This window comes from Lissotriton helveticus, chromosome 4_1, assembly GCF_964261635.1.
Source record: "Lissotriton helveticus chromosome 4_1, aLisHel1.1, whole genome shotgun sequence".
Classification (NCBI taxonomy): domain Eukaryota; kingdom Metazoa; phylum Chordata; class Amphibia; order Caudata; family Salamandridae; genus Lissotriton; species Lissotriton helveticus.
In genome coordinates, this window is record NC_136063.1 from 298,380,936 (window position 1) to 298,397,597 (window position 16,662).

The following is a 16,662-nucleotide window of genomic DNA, read 5'->3' on the forward strand; positions in this document are numbered from 1 at the left end:
GAAGTGATATTTAAAATATATTACAGCATATAGGAGATGTGTCACACTCATACACATGATTCACATCAGGTCACAAGACACAGGGACACTGCTCAGGGCACAACACAACACACAAGATTATTGAGTTCTAATATCGTCCCACAAAAATATATTAGCCAAATTATCGATTACCAAAACATTGTAAAGAGAAGTATAAAGGTAAGTATAGATTTACCATTCTTAACTCCACATATATGTACTTTGATGATATATACTTAAGTTGTTTAGAGAGTGGAGGAAAGACACCTTTTTTTAATAACCATTATTGTTGAGTACTGCATCATTTTTGACCCACAATTCGTCCCCTACTTTGTCACTCCTACACTCTAACATAAATTTGTCGCATTGGTCGCAATTTTCTAAGGACAGTTACATCATTTTCAAATGATTCACCTTTATTCTGCCTTCTTTTCCCAAAATAAAACCTTTGTACTATTATAGAAATCTTGGGCAAACAGTGCATATCTAATTTCTTTACCTCAATCTCAAATTCATTTAACGCATCACAATCCTCCTCCTTACTTATGTCAGGTAAGTTCTCACATCTTGGCCTTCTGCCCCTAAACAATGTATCAACAAGGACTTTTTTCTTTCTGCAGAAAAAGTTGGACCACGTGTTTTTAAATAATCAGTGAACACTTTTTTTTATTTTGCCCACATTATTGAGGGTTTTCCAGGAATGGAAAGAAAGAAGGGAGACAAGGTAACATGCTTCATAGTGCGGAACAGAGAAGACGAGCAAGAAAAAGAAAAATCCTTAGGTTAGCAAGGAGAAGAAAAGAGAAGAGTAAAATAAAAGAGTGAAAAAGAAGTGCAAAATAAAGGCAATGCAAAGGAAGATGAAGAATAAAGATAGCAATTAGTGAATGCCAAAAAAGAAAGAAGTAAAAACATCTACGCTAAACGTAATAGAAGACACAGACAAGAAATCACCAGTGCATAGTCTTGCACTCGAGGTCCACCTAAAAACCACATTTTATATTAAAAGAAATAGTTATAGTATTAACATTGCAATAAATGAATGCATACTGCAATGCTAAAAAGCACTACACCTTGTACAGTAGTTCTTTCTTAGTTCCCCTTGTACAACGTGTAGACCTGCAGCATGAGTTTTGGTGAAGAAGTCCTTCCTAACTTTCCATGCATCACAGTAAACTTGAGTTGGTTATCTTCAGCTGCAAGATGGTGCACTCTGAAGACAGAAGCACACTCCACAAGAAACAGGACAGCAAGCGCAGCCCCAGGAATCAAGTAGGCACCGGACGACAAGTGTTGACCCCAAAAGACGTTTTCCCACAACCGAAGCATCCTTTCACACTGCTGCTGCCTGACAGATCCTGAAATGAGGTGTGCTGGCAACCAAACTGAAGAGACAGCTGTTGCACAGTGGGCGCCGAAGGTGGAGGGGCGATCCAGTGGAAAAATGAATATGCGCAAGTATTACAATGAAGCCAAATCCAATATAAGTGGAAAAGCAGGTTTATTGCAGCACGGCTAAGGCGTCCGCCCAGCTTTGCGGAAGTCAAGAAGAAAAGGAGAGGGTCTAATAATACTAGATTATTGAGTGCAGTTTGTCATACCATAGTAGGGGGCATCCGCTAATAAGGTTTGAATTGTTGTATGTAGCTCGTCATACCATAGTATGGGCAATTTCCGAGCGCAGTGGACAACTGTGGTTACAACTTACAGTATGGTCCACAGGTGGATTTATAAGCCGAATCTTACCTCTAACTGACGCACATCAAATGGTATATCTACTTACGTCTAACAAATGATAGCAGACGTGGGATGAACAGGTTTGTCAAGGGCCTTGCGCTTTATAGTTGCAATGAGTTCTACTCCATGATGATTTGTCTGCATCAAGAACTATAATAATCCTGCATGCAAGGCCATAGCTCCCATTCACCGTGGGATTTTGATGTTCACTTGACCAGTAACGGTACCAAAAATATTCAGCCATTTCCAGGTTATTCTGAAGAGGCACTATGGCTTCCATATCATTTCCATCAGTAAGTCTTTGACCTGGCCAACAATAAAACACTGCAGACGTTTTTCGGGTGGTTGAAATGAGGACGTGACAGTAATGTTTTGGCCTAAAGCAAGTAATCTGACAAGATGAAAATCGTTTTGCCAGGAGGGGGTCCTGTGGATGGTAGATGGACTCTCCCATGCTCCCAGCGATGCTTTTCATGCAACGCCTTATGTACTAACATTGGTAGGCAAAGCAATTGCCTGTCTTAAAGAGGCTACAAATAGAAGAAAGGTGTTGTTTTTCTCCAGAATTTCCCACTATGGGTATACGTTTTTTTTTTACTGTGCTCTTTGCATGCAGGCTGTAACGTTTCGCTAATATAGTGTGTATGAACTTGAGGTGGAACCTTTCAGAACGAAGGTATGCTACACCCCAGGCCCGCATCTCCTCATTATGGTGCAAAGGAGTGTGGCCGGCGTTAGGCATGATAAGGCACAACCGCTGGGAAAGTGAGGACCACCATATCTTCGCTGATACAGTACTGTACTGTTGACTCTCACATAGGGTTATCACTGGTTGAGTGTTACCGTGTGTTGTCTAAGAGGCTGTTACAGAATGGAGGTGGATGCAGTGAGGTTACCGAGCGGCCGTTATTGGGTAGTACTACGTATGTGTGTCCGCAGGGGTGACCATAGGGTGGTTAAAACATATTGGCATGTCCATCGGTGTGTTACCGCATGGTTCCGATAATTTTATAGCATGACTAATGCGTCCCCTATAAGGGGCTTGTGTGTGACCTCATGGTCCCAGGCGCAGACCTCAGCGTGTATCATCCAGCCTTTATCATTCTAAATTGATAAACTGCGTGCCATTGAGTTGGGTAACAATAAACATCTGTGATTCGGCGCCAACACGCCTGCTGGTGTACAAGAGCTCTACAGTTGCATGTTTTGTTTAAAAGGTGGCAAGACTCCCAAAGATGGATCTCAATGGGTTTTTAAGTGGATGGGAATATTGCTGCATCAGAGTTCCAACCAGTGACAGACTTCCTAGGATCATCAACCATGCCAAACAACTTCCAGAAGGGGTAAAATGTAAGCAGAGTAAGTCATAGGTTTACAAGTCTCAATGGAAGTATACTTAACAATTCTATGAAACCAACTGAATTTAGCACAGATATCACTGCGAAAAAGGTACTTTTTTTACACCACAGTACCTCACTAGCTGTGTGTTCAATGTATCGCAACATCCTGGGCAGCGGCAAGAGGCCTCTAGATTCAGGGGCACTACTGAACAGTACTGATAGGGTATATGCCTTCTATCTGGTGACATGGATGGGTGTTACCATAGCTGGCACATGGGATATACTGGCAAAACCCGGGAAAAGGGAAGAGTGGGTGCCAGGTGCGCTCATTGGAAGTCACATGCAAGGTTCCCTATGTAGGCTATGCTAAGTGTCAGACTTGAAAGTCGGTTTTCAAATGTTCCCTATGTAAATGCAACTGGAGCTCTGCTATGCTCTCTTAATTGGTAATTTGATTTTCAATGTTCCTCAATTTTGTGGCAGATGGCGCTATGCTAGGAGCTCTCATTGACAGTCACATGCAATTTTCCCTATGTAGGCTATGCTAATAGGACAGAATCAAAAATATGAGTTCAGGGTTCCTCAAGTATATGCAAGTGGTGCGATGCTAGGCACCCTTAATTGGTAAGCATGCTGTCAAAAGCAAAGTTAAAAAGCTCTTGGTTCAGGTCAACCAACAAGGTATATATATGGTATATTACACGTTATTCTTGTTGTAGTTCCACAAACAAAGCCTAGCTAATGCGAACATATCCCTGCTTGGTAACGCGTGAAGACAGCCTGGTTAGCTCGCTCTAATTTCATGCCACCTTTTGTGGTTAGAACTTACTTGTGGGGTACAAATGTGTCTGGTCAATCTGAGGCGCGAGGAGCACAATGCGGTGCTTACAGGGGGGGTCCATTGTTTTGCCACGGAATGGTCAAACCTTTGACGTGTTCAGGTTGAAGCATGACTGCTTACTATGGGCATTACATCAAGATATTTCAAACCAGGGGGATGTCACGTCAATATACTACAAGTTTTTGATGTCAGCCTCGAGAGGCGCCTGCCTCTGTGGTCGCTTACTTACAGTATCAGTACTTATGATGTCATTATTTACCAGGCCTCGTTCTCACACCTTCGAGAGTGCCATAGGCACGCGGGTGCTGTTACAAATATTAATATGTATTAGGAGTCTGTTGTCAAGTAGCATACATGCACACGTCGCAGTTATACGGACACTTTTGATGCTGGTTAGGTCACCCTATAGCTCTGCACCTGTGTGCTGGTACACGTACGCAAGTTATGCCTAGGGATTATCACACAGTATCTATGCACCCTTTGTGCTCATTCACTTATGATGAAATATGTATTGTAGCACACAATATCTCGGCATTCTTGTGCTTGAGTTCTGAAGCATGGGGAGGTCCGTGTCATGTCGCACGGTACCTATGCACCCTTTGGGCTTGTGCAATCAAGCTTTATATGCCTGGGGTGAGTCACCCCCCTTTGAGCTCCTGCACTTATACTATTAATGTATTGTGCCACACAGTATCTCAGCACCCTGGTAACACTTATGCAGTGGACGTCCATGTTTGTGTCACGGTACCTAGCCTTGGGCGCATTCCGGGATAAGGTGCCTAGGTCGTAACATACAATATCTAGGCACCCTGGTTTGTACACATTTTTAATCACTAGACGCATATGTGGTGGCACACAGGATCATACTTATGCAGCGTGGGCTGGGGGTGTGGGCGGAACAAGAGGGATGCAGTTTCATGTGATAGGCAAGAGGCCTGGCATACAAACCACATCCCTTATCCAAAGGCTAGGAGCATTAAGCAATTGTGCTCTAAACACTATGTGCAGCTGCGCATTCTGTAGCCCATTGGCTTTGTTTCTCGTGAATTGCAAGTTTCTTTACCCAGTGACTCATGGAGAAGTTTGGATTGGTACAATGTTAGATAGTATCATGTACAGTTGTGTACGTTTTTAGCTGTCAGTAGGGCAATACACTGACGCTTGTGCCATTTTCATGTTCACTTGCAATTTCCCAAGGCCATGGTGCGTAATTTGGAAACGAGAACATACTTTGTAGGCACAAACCTAGGGGGTAACGACCCGGCTCGCCTGGGTCGAAGGGTTGTTGTTGACTCCGGGGGCAGGCGAATAACAGGGTATGATCTTCCTAGTGGGCTCAGGGGGGGAGACAGATAGTCAGGCAACTATGCTGTCCTGTGGCGGTAAGGTCATGATTGGTAAGCATAGTCTTCGGTCCTTAGCGGTCAAACATGTAACTCCAGGGGCAGTGACAGCCGGTAGGTAGGCTGTCAGGGTGCGGGCCGGGGGAGGCATTCTTGCCAGTGGGCCTGTGACCACCCCCGCAAGCGCATGCGCATCAGGGCGCAATTATGCAGAATTTCTACAGTCCCTGTTATGGAGTTTAAAGCACAGGGCGTAGGGGGGGCCCGGGGGAAAATATCCGTCCGATAAGCTGTACCCCCTGCGCAAGCCGAATCCGGCGGAGTAATTTCTCATAGGTTGCTGGGATCAGGAGGCTGCCAGTCATTGACCTTGCCGTAGGCTCTAGAGGGGACACGCAGAAAGTGTATATATGCATTGTTAGATTTACAGTAGGAGTGTCATGTGTATTAGAGTTAAGGTTAGCCATGTGACATCATCGGCCTAACAATGTATCTGGCCTTTCTGCGTAATTGTAAATAATGTTAATAAATAATGTTTTTTAATTTTGTAATAAATACGGCTGGGGGGGTTACATCTCCCTAATCCAAAAATCTAAAAATTGGTGTGGTCTCAATTCTTGCCTTGAAGGAGTGAGGCAGACCCCATCCAGGCAAGGGCTGGCCGTAGGTAACAAAGGTAAAAAATGTACTTGGGGAGTACCAGGCCATATGGACCAGGCCGGACGCTAAAATAGCGTGGGCCGCCCTTATGGTGGTCGAACCTGTCCCCGGGGGAAAGGAGGAGATGGGAGCACTCCCACCTCACCTCCCCCATTATCGTCCAATTGCCCGGTTACGGCGGAGCGTGAACCGGAAGCACTTTAAGTGCTTCCGGTTCACACGGACACCCAACAGCGGGGTCAGACCAGTTTAGACTGGCCAGTGCCCCCCCTGTTAAAAGGGGGTGTGAGGAGCAGAACAGTCTCTTGTTCTTACGCTCCCCACGGGCACAGCACCCGGGCCACAAACGGCCCGTAATTGTAAAGTGTAACTTTTTTGGTTTTGCGGCTGTGTTATACTATTATATAGACCTTTTGCTCGGCGTTGCTATGATTAAAAGTGCGTGTTTCTCAGAGATAAATAACATTTTCGATTATCTGTTTTTTCTTGTTTCTCCCTGTGTTGCTTTTTGCACCGTCGCTGCCATCCTTCCCACACTCTTTGTTGATTGTTTTTTTATTAAACAACAAAAAGATGACATTACCAATCAGAGTTTGATGGGGTAAATCACATTACACCGTTATATTCATACAAATCACTATTATACAATATGATACAGTATATAGAAGTGTGGCGATCATTATGGCGTTACGGGATTTCTAAAGAGGGAATAATTGGAGGGACACACATATTACCATGGTAGTTATTCCATTTGCTCCTTATATCAGTCCATTTTTTGGGGCATCCTCTAGCAACATATACGTTTTTTCCCCGTAGCATACACCAGTCCATTTCAGCTTTCCACGCCTCCACTTTGGGAGCACCCCGCCCTCCACAGTCTAGCTAGGTTCCTTTTGGCTACCATCAGCCCCAGTGTAACCCATATTTGGTCTTTTCTATTTAAATCAATAGGTTCACAGACAATCAAAAGACAATTCATAGCCTCAATTCCTATTACTAGTCCAAGGACCTCTCCGAAACAGTCGTGTACCCCTTCCAATATTTCTGGATGTACACACATTCCCACAGGAGATGCATAAACGTACCAGCCGGACTACATTGCCTTCTGCACATGCCCTCACCTGCCCTTCCTATACTGACAAGCAGAGTCCCTGTGATGTAAATTCTATGGAGGATCCTCAATTGGACCAGTCGCAGCCTGGAGGAGATTGCTACTTCTCGTGGGGAGGCCACTGCCTCTTGCCACTCCTCGTCGTCAAGCTCCAACCCAGTACTCCCGGATCAATTTGAGAGGATCTGGTGCATTATTAACCAGCTTCTTATGTCAGGCACACTGCTTTCGTTTGTAGGTACCCATAGAGCAGTCTATCTTCCAACGGCAAGGACTCAAGGGGGGGGTCACTTCCTTCTGCAACTGTGATGTTACTGCATGTCTCATCTGCAAATATCTAAAGTATTCTGTGTTCGCCAGGTCGTATTCTTGTTGCAGGATGGCAAATCAGATAATTTCTTCCTTCTGCCTTAGGTCTCCTATTTCCGTGATCCAATCAGATCCCACTTATCAAACCCCTTTGATCTTTTCAGGGTGCCCAATTGCTACGAGTCCCACAAAGGAATGGCCATTGTGAGCTTCTGTTCCCCCCCCAGGCTTCTGTTAACTGTGTGCTGCACGTGTCATGAAAGCCTGGTCGGCCCCATTAGGGGTCATCCCAGTGATGGTACGTACACTGATATTTAGCTGCCAAGTGGGCCGCCCAGTAGTATTTCCTAATGTTGGTTAGCATAATCCCCCATCATACCAGCTCAAGACTAGTTTTGGCAATGCTATGCGAGGGAGACCATCCCAAAGCAGTTCCCTCTGGTGACTCTCTAACTCTTTGAAATATTTTGGCGTGACCGGATCTGGGGAATTTGGAAGCGCATAGAGAAAGCGTGGCAGTGACATCAATTTGAACAATGCAGCCTTTCCCAACAATGGGAGTGGGAGAGTCTTCCAACTGGCCACATCTCGCTTCAATCTCTGCAGCAGGGCGGAGTGGGTTACGTTCATAGCTAACTTTGGGATCTACTGGGATAAAAAATTCCCAATTATTGGAAGCCCTCATTCGCTTCTTGCATGAGACACCCTCTTGGTTGGGGAGGTGGCTCGCCAATGAGGACATACATTAGGGATTTGCTCCAGTTTATCGTATACCCAGAGTATTTCCCAAAGTTGGTGAATATGTTAAGTACTCTGTGGAGCGAGGGCTTGGGGGATGCAAGATAAAGCAGTATGTCGAATGCATCTCTCTGTTGACTGTTGACCATCACTCGTGGCCTTTATGCCTCACTCCTCCCGCCCTGTTCATTTCTCCATCCATCCCCTCCTGGCCCATTCCCTCCACGCTGCTTGTTTTTGACTACTGACAATTCTGGAACTCAGCATCTATTAAGGAAGCTCACGCTCACGCTCTGTGAATTTCAGCAGCTCGAAAAACGTCTGTAAAGGGAAGAGGTGCACACTCATATCTCCTGGCTCCCCTATTTTCTTATTACTTCGTTTTTATTCGTTTTTGCATAGATAAAGCATCATTTTTGTAAACATACACAGTAAATTTTGCACCATATCTTCCCATTAGAAACAGTTTCCAATCCAATGAAGTCACAAATACACAGTATTCTAACAGTTGAGGTCAGACTTATCACAGCCCGTCGTATATTCATGGGCTTATTCTGAATCTGTACTATCATCTTCAGTTTCTGATGGTGGATCGCAGATATCACCTCTGTATGTATTCCATGCCCCCAGATTCTCTTCCATTTTCGGGGGCAACCCCTACTGCTGAACACCGCCTTTTCCGTGAACATGGCCGCGTCCATATCCCCCCTCCACGCCGCCATGGTGGGCTTCTCCGCTCTTCCCCAACTTTGTGCTATATTTCTTTTGGCCGTCATAATATATCCAATGTCGCCCAGCTCTGACCAGAACGGGTAAGATCATTGGGTTCCCACACATTTAGAAGACAACGTCTAGGTTCCAGCAGCAGTGAGATTCCCACTGACTGAGACATAGTTCTTAATACCTGTGTCCAATACTCAACTATTTTGGGGCAGTCCCATATGGAGTGATAAAAGGTCCCCTCCTCGCCACATCCCCTCAGGCAGTAGGGATGATCTATCCTACCTATCTTGTGGAGGGTGCTTCTAGTATAATATGAGCGATGTAGTATGCGTAATTGCACCAGACGGAGACATGTGGGAATACCGACTTCTTTCGGGGATGCCAGTGCCTCCTGCCACTCTGATTCATCAAATTCCCCACATTCATGAGACCATTTTTCCCGTAAGGTCCCCGTTGGACCGGACAAATTATTAAGCAATTTACGGTAAATTAGGGAGATCGCTATCTTTGGCAGATAGTCACTCAGTAACCTATCCTCTAGGGGAGACGCTTCTGGGACTTCCGAGTTTGGTGGTAATGCTGTCAGTAAGGCGTGTCGAATCTGTATGTATCTGAACTGTTCAGTGGGGGCTAAATCTTATTGTTGTCTTAGTGTAGCAAAGGGAAGCACTCCTCCTTTCTCCCACAGATCCCCAATCGTCGATATCCCTATAGCATCCCAGCGATCGAAACCCTTGGTGTGCCTAAGGTTCCCTAGCCGTTTTGTGTCCCACAGTGGAGTAAGTTGTGTTAGTATTCCCTGCCACCCCAACTTTGCCTGCGCTGTATGCCAGAGTGTGTGTGTCGCAATGGCCCAAACTTCTTCAGAGATAACTTTTTATCGTAAAGAGGAGCTAGTATACCAGACTCCCCCAACTGCTCTCTGTCCGCTTTTAGCACCGGTTCAGATTGTGGAAGATGTATCCACTGATTAATTACCTTCAATTGAGCTGCCCAATAATCAAGGTGTACGTCTGGTAGCGCTATACCACCATTGTACCAGTTGCGTGTCAGCTTGGCCTGTGCTATACGTGCGGGCTTATGGCTCCATAGTAGGACAGAGACCTGCGCCACAATTGTTTTGAAGTAGGAGGCCTGCACGGGAAAGGGCGTATTTTCCAAGATGTATAGAAAGCGTGGCAGAGCCATCATTTTAAAAAGCGCTGCCTTGCCCAGCAGGGTCAGTGGCAGTGATTCCCAATGTTGTACATCTTGCTTAAGACGTTCGAGTGGTGGCAGCAAATTTCGTCTATAAAAGTCATCAGAGCTAGCTGTGATGTGAACCCCCAAATATTTAAACGTGGTTTCGGCAGTCTGTAGTGGACAACCGTCTGGCAGGCGCAGTGGCGGACCATGAAGTACGTACATGGAGGATTTAGACCAGTTAATAGAATATCCGGATGCCCGCCCATATGCCGTGCAGACATCCAGAAGTGTATTTATAGAACGCCCGGGGGAAGTGAAGTACAGCAGTATATCGTCTGCGTAGAGGGAGATTTTATCTTCCCAGTCCACTGTCCATTTGAGGCCCCTAATAGTCGGCTCCCATTTTATCCATTCCGCCAGGGGCTCTAATACCATGGCAAACAAAAGTGGCGACTGCGGGCAGCCCTGACGTGTGCCCCTGGCCAAGGGAAAATCTGCTGAAATATGGCCATTAGCTGTGACATGTGCCATAGGTTTTGTGTACAACAGTCGGACCCAGGCACAAAATCTCGGTCCAAATCCCAGATGGCGCAGCACCGCCAAAAGAAAAGGCTAATGGACCATGTCGAACTCCATATGGGCGTCTAGGGAGAGTATCACCGCCGGCTCCTGCAGATATACCCCACGTGTCATCACCCCATGTAGCCATCTTAAATTTAGCGCTGTGTTCCTGCCAGGCATAAAGCCTGATTGATCCCTGTGCACTAGTTTAGACAGGTGCAGCATGAGTCGTAGTGCTAATAGTTTGGCCAGTATTTTGGCTTCAGCATTCATGAGGGAAATAGGCCCATATGATGTACACTGATCCACCGTTTTCTCAGACTTTAGGATCATTACAATGGTGGCCGTGCGTTGGTCCAGCGGGAGTTCTCTTATCTCTAGGCTTTCATTAAACATATTCAACAGGTGGGGTGCGAGGGAGTCAGTCATTTTTTTATATAATTCAACTGGTATGCCATTGGGTCCCACTGCCTTGCCCGACTGTAGTGCTTTAATAGCCATGACCACCTCGTCTGTCGTGAGATCACCCTCTAACAATTGCGCTGCTTCAGGGGTCAGTTTGGGCATTTTAAGGTCTTTAATGTAGGTCAGTGCTTCCTCCTCCGAGATTGTCGAATCTGAGGAATAGATTTTCAAGAAGTGGCGTGCTAACATGCTTACTATCGCATGCAGTTCCGTGGTGAGTTGTCCACCCTCCATTGTGAGCTGCGCTATCCACCTGTCCCTCTGCTCCCGCTTATCTAACCACGCCAGCAGTTTACCCGCCTTGTCCCCTACATCATAAATTTTATGTCCCGTGTTTGCAAGTTGCTGTCTGGCCATTACCGTCAGATATTCCTTGTGTCGGCGCTGTGCATTCTGCAGGTTACGGGACGAATCAGGGATTGGGTCAGCAGTGTGCTGTGTCTCTGCAATAGTCACCTCAGCCTCTAAAGCTTGTAGTTCCAACTGTCTTTCTCGCTTATAAGTTACAATGGAGGTTATTGCTTGTCCTCTGAGAACTGTCTTGTATGCCTCCCATAAAGTGACAGAGGAGGTTACAGAACCAACGTTATCATGAAAATAATGCTTTGTCACCTTCTTAAGTTCCCTTCTAATCTTGGGATTGTGGAGATATCCAGGGCGTATCGGATAAGTCTGACGCCTTTTCTGCTGGTGATGGACGTAGCTAACCATCAGTGGGGAGTGGTCAGATATGCCCCTTGGTTTGATTTCTACACTGCTAATATTACAAAGGCTACCCAGCGACCCCATGAAGTAATCAATTCTGGTGAGGCTGTTGTGAACACTGGAGTGATAGGTAAATTGACGCTTAAGGGGGTGATACTTCCTCCAAATGTCCACCAATACCATAGCTGCCATAAAGCTTCCCAAACTGGACGTCCCCGAGGATTTTGCTCTGAGAGGGAATCTGTCCACTGAATCATCATCCACTGAATTAAAGTCTCCCCCAAGGATCAGCTCACCGTTAGGCAACCCCAGTAAGAATGTTCTGAGATCCGGGAGGGCCATTGCTTGTAATGCTGGAGGTACATAAACAGAAACAATATTAAAGGGCCTCCCTTCCCACTGTGCATGTATGGTGGCAAATCTACCTGCTTCATCAGTTTTAACGTTGCTGACGATTATGGGGAAATGCTTCTTTACCCATATACCAACCCCTCTAGATCCTGAAGTAAATTCAGAGTGAGCCATCATTTTATAACCCCCTCTATCCATAGCTTTAGTAGATGTGCTTGTGAGGTGTGTCTCCTGAAGTAGTACCATCGCTGCTCCTCCCCTTTTTATGCATTGTAAAACCAGGCCTCGTTTGATTTTATCGCCCAGCCTGCATACATTCCATATGAGTATGGACAGGGATGGGGTCACTTCATCAGAGCCCCCCTGCGAGTTAGCTAGTGAGTCGTCCCCCATTGTCATATTCAAAAGTGCTAGAACTGTAAGTGACTTGTCTTATGTGAAGCCGGGCCGAAGACGCCTGAAATGGCAGAAACCGGTCCCCGGAAGCTTGTTTCCTTCCCAGTACAAGAATTGGCTTGGTAGTTTGGTTTGCCCTGTTCCCATCATGCACTGGGGCAGGAACAGACTAATTTGCATATAGCCAAGTTCTGAGCTGGGATGGTGCAGTGAGCTAAAAAACGGTGATGGATCAAGCCCTGATCTTTGGACTGGGTAAGAGTGGTCTGCTTAATTCAGGCACTCTGTTCATCACCACCCCCTTTTCTGAATCATTTTGTCCACCATAAGCGTGGAAGGGTATACTCAGATGTGAGTCCCTTGCTCATTGCACCATCAGGATTCAAGCAAGCCGGGCCGAAGACGCCTGAAATGGCAGAAACCGGTCCCCGGAAGCTTGTTTCCTTCCCAGTACAAGAATTGGCTTGGTAGTTTGGTTTGCCCTGTTCCCCTCATGCACTGGGACAGGAACAGACTAATTTGCATATAGCCAAGTTCTGAGCTGGGATGGTGCAGTGAGCTAAAAAACGGTGATGGATCAAGCCCTGATCTTTGGACTGGGTAAGAGTGGTCTGCTTAATTCAGGCACTCTGTTCATCACCACCCCCTTTTCTGAATCATTTTGTCTTATGTGAAGACTACTGTGTGTTTCTGTGAGTAGTGACATCGTGCAACAAAATTCACAATTGCTCATCACATAAACATTAAACAAAAAACATGTACAAATTCCCCCCTCCACCTCCCTTCCCTGCCATGCAGACTTTAAACTGCCCGCCCCCCAACTCAGAAGAGCGCTTAGTACCCCAACCCTGAAACTTCGAGAGCATATATGTATAGGGGTGGGAAAGTCCAAGGAGGACCAGTCACTCCCCCAGTCCCTTAGTCCCGAGCCATCAATTAGTCCATTGTTGTGAACATAAGGAGTTAGGCCCTGAGTGCCAACTATGTATGATTCTCCCAATCAGAACCCTGTTTTCTTAAATGTGCTTGTGTGCTTTAGTGTTCAGTGTCTCCCAGGGACACAGGGAGGTTGGCTGCTGTGAAAGAGGTGCATATCATTTCAGTTAGTCCACATTTTACTTTTTATTTACAACTGTTTGGTTACGCGATTGGTCCGCAGCAATATACAATTTTGGTACGACCACCAAGGATAAAAGCACTGCAAGGAATCGCAGCAGAAACTTAAACTAGATTCTTTAAATACTAATAATCACCGGACATACAGCAAAATGCACATAGCAGCACACTATTTTATATGCATTTTAATTGTTTTCGCTTGTCTAGTTATGGTATAACACCTGCGATCGGACTTCACCACGGTAGCAGATCTTTGAGGTAGTATTTGTTTTGGGACATTGCATGAATATTTTTTTTGTTTTGTTTTTAGCAACTTCTAACGATTGTGAAATGGTGCAGTGTGTGTCCTGCTTCGGGGCACGGTTGAAAATAAAATAGTACACTGGGATGCCTGATAGACCTGCTCCTTTGGCGTTGCTGCTAATGTGCAGCTTGCCACACACTTTGTTTATAACCTTCTGTTTGTAGTGCTGAGTCAAAATCTTGTGGCTTTGGACTACTGCCTCATGCTATAAATTCATGCCCATCTACTGATGCGCGGTGTATATATATATATATATATATATATATATATATATATATATATATATATATACACATATATATATATACACATATATATATATGCACATATATATTACCTACTGGCGGTCGCCAGTAGGTATATATAGTTAGGATTTTTTCTCTATGGGTTTTTTGAAAATTCTATGTCTAATAACTTTGGCGTTTGTGGACGGAATTGGCTGAAATTTTCAGGAAAATGGCACATTTTGTTTCTGAGCAGCCCCTGAAAATTTTGGGGGGGTTCGTCAAGGGGGGGCCGAGAAAAAAGGGGGGTCCCAAAACGCGTTTTTCCCATGTTAATTTCCATAGGGCGGTTGGCCTCACTTTTAGCCCGAACGGCTGAATGGATTTGCACGAAACTTGGCAAAATTGTAGGGACTGGTAGCCCGATGTGCCTTTTGTAGGTCTCAATATATGTGCTCCAGTGGATTTTGAGAAATTAACGTTTTTATAAAGATATATATCTGTAACAGCGGACTGGGCAGCGGCCCAGGAAGCGTACTTTTCGCGCAACGGAGCTTTGTGAAGCGAAGCTGATTGGTTCTCCGGCGTCTGTCAACATTCCAAACAGTCTGTAGCGGCCGCCATCTTGTCTCTCGGTAGGATCGAGAGACAAGAGGAGGCCAAAGCGAAGGGGCAAATGACCATAAGGGGGCATAGTACATTGTCGCTGACCCCCTAGGTTTGATGTGGAGGTTTTAAAAGGGCCCCGCGGGGCAAAAAAAAATAAAAATAATAATAATCGAACAGCTGAATGGATTTGCACGAAACTTGGCAAAATTGTAGGGACTGGTAGCCCGATGTGCCTTTGCTAGATCTCAATATATGTGCTCCAGTGGATTTTGAGAAATTAACGTTCAAAAAAAGATATATATCTGTAACACCGCACCGCTTCGCGTACTTTTCGCGTTACGGAGCTTTGCGAAGCGAAGCTGATTGGCTCTCCGGTGTCTGTAAACATTCCAAACAGTCCATAGCGGCCGCCATCTTGTCTCTCGGTAGGATCGAACAGCTGAATGGATTTGCACGAAACTTGGCAAAATTGTAGGGACTGGTAGCCCGATGTGCCTTTGCTAGGTCTCAATATATGTGCTTCAGTGCATTTTGAGAAATTAACGTTCAAAAACAAGATATATATCTGTAACAGCGCTCCGCTTCGCGGAGATAAAATTATATGTGTATTACCTAGCTGTTGCTAACACTAGTTAGCGACGGCTAGTAGAAGATAGCGACCATCTTGGGCCCCACTTTGCATGTGAGTGATATTTATCACTAATGACATGCAAAGTGGGCATGCCAAGATGTTAGCGACTGGAAACAGTCGCTAACATCGCTATCTCCTATTATCAACTTTTGGAAATATTCGAGATAAGCGCGAATATCTCCAAAAGCTACCACCTGCCCTGAGCAGTTCTTATCCATGTTATCCAATGGGAGGTGGATAACATGGCTAAGAGCATTAGCTCGGTAATGCATGAATATCGCTGAGTTTTCAGCGATATTAATGCATTGCGGTCGTTTTTTATCGTATTTCCGATAAACCTTGATAATAGCAAGGTTTATCTGCGATAATTTCTGACGGTAAAAAAATCGTTGCTAAGCATCGTTAGGGATAAATATCGCTTAACTTTGGTAATATGCCCCAACGTCTGTTAACGTTCGATTCGAAGGAAATCAGGAAGTGTTGAAAAACATTGTCTGCGCCTTCTTGTCTTTTTTCAAATGCCACACTTTTGTCGTGCACGGCAGCCATTTTAGATGCCTTGACCAGACCCACTCTGTGCACGCTGTCGATCCTTAGCATGGCTCCCCACCCTCGCAAGCATCTCCCCCAGGCAGTGGTCACCCCCGCTCTCTGTCATATGCATGGGTAATAAACCACCCCCCATCTGCGCTGCTCTTCCCTGAGAATCACACCCTGTGCCCGCCCGACACCTCCCTTTCGCCCTATTCACTACCGCACCCTCTGACACTCCTTTTCCTCTGTGTCCGATTGTCCAGGCTGGTCCTAGGGTATCAGCTAGCCCTGCAGATGTAGTTTATGGCCACAGCTGTAAAGAATCACCCCTCTTCAAAGGAGTTATAGTAGATCAAGGCCCACACTGGATGAGATCCGTCACAGCAGAAGCGTTGCTATTATCTGAAAACCATCCTGTATTGTGATTGGGGAGGGGACCGAGCCTGAAGCGGAAGATTCCAGGGATGACTCTTTGTACATCAAAGTTTTTACAATTATGTGTCACATTAACTATATATAGCACTCCGACAAAGTAGTAAGATTATAAAACTTTAATAATTTATAAATATATACAAGAAAACAAAAATAGTAATAACATATAAACATTTTTAGGGAAAAACAACGAAGTAGCGGTCGGCTGTGCGAATAGTCCCAACGCAGCACAACGTCCAGATTTCCGGCGTGGGGCGTCGCGGGGGGTGGGTCATCAGTAGCAAACTGTTGTGCGAATAGTTCCAAGGCAGCAGAACGCGCCGAAATCT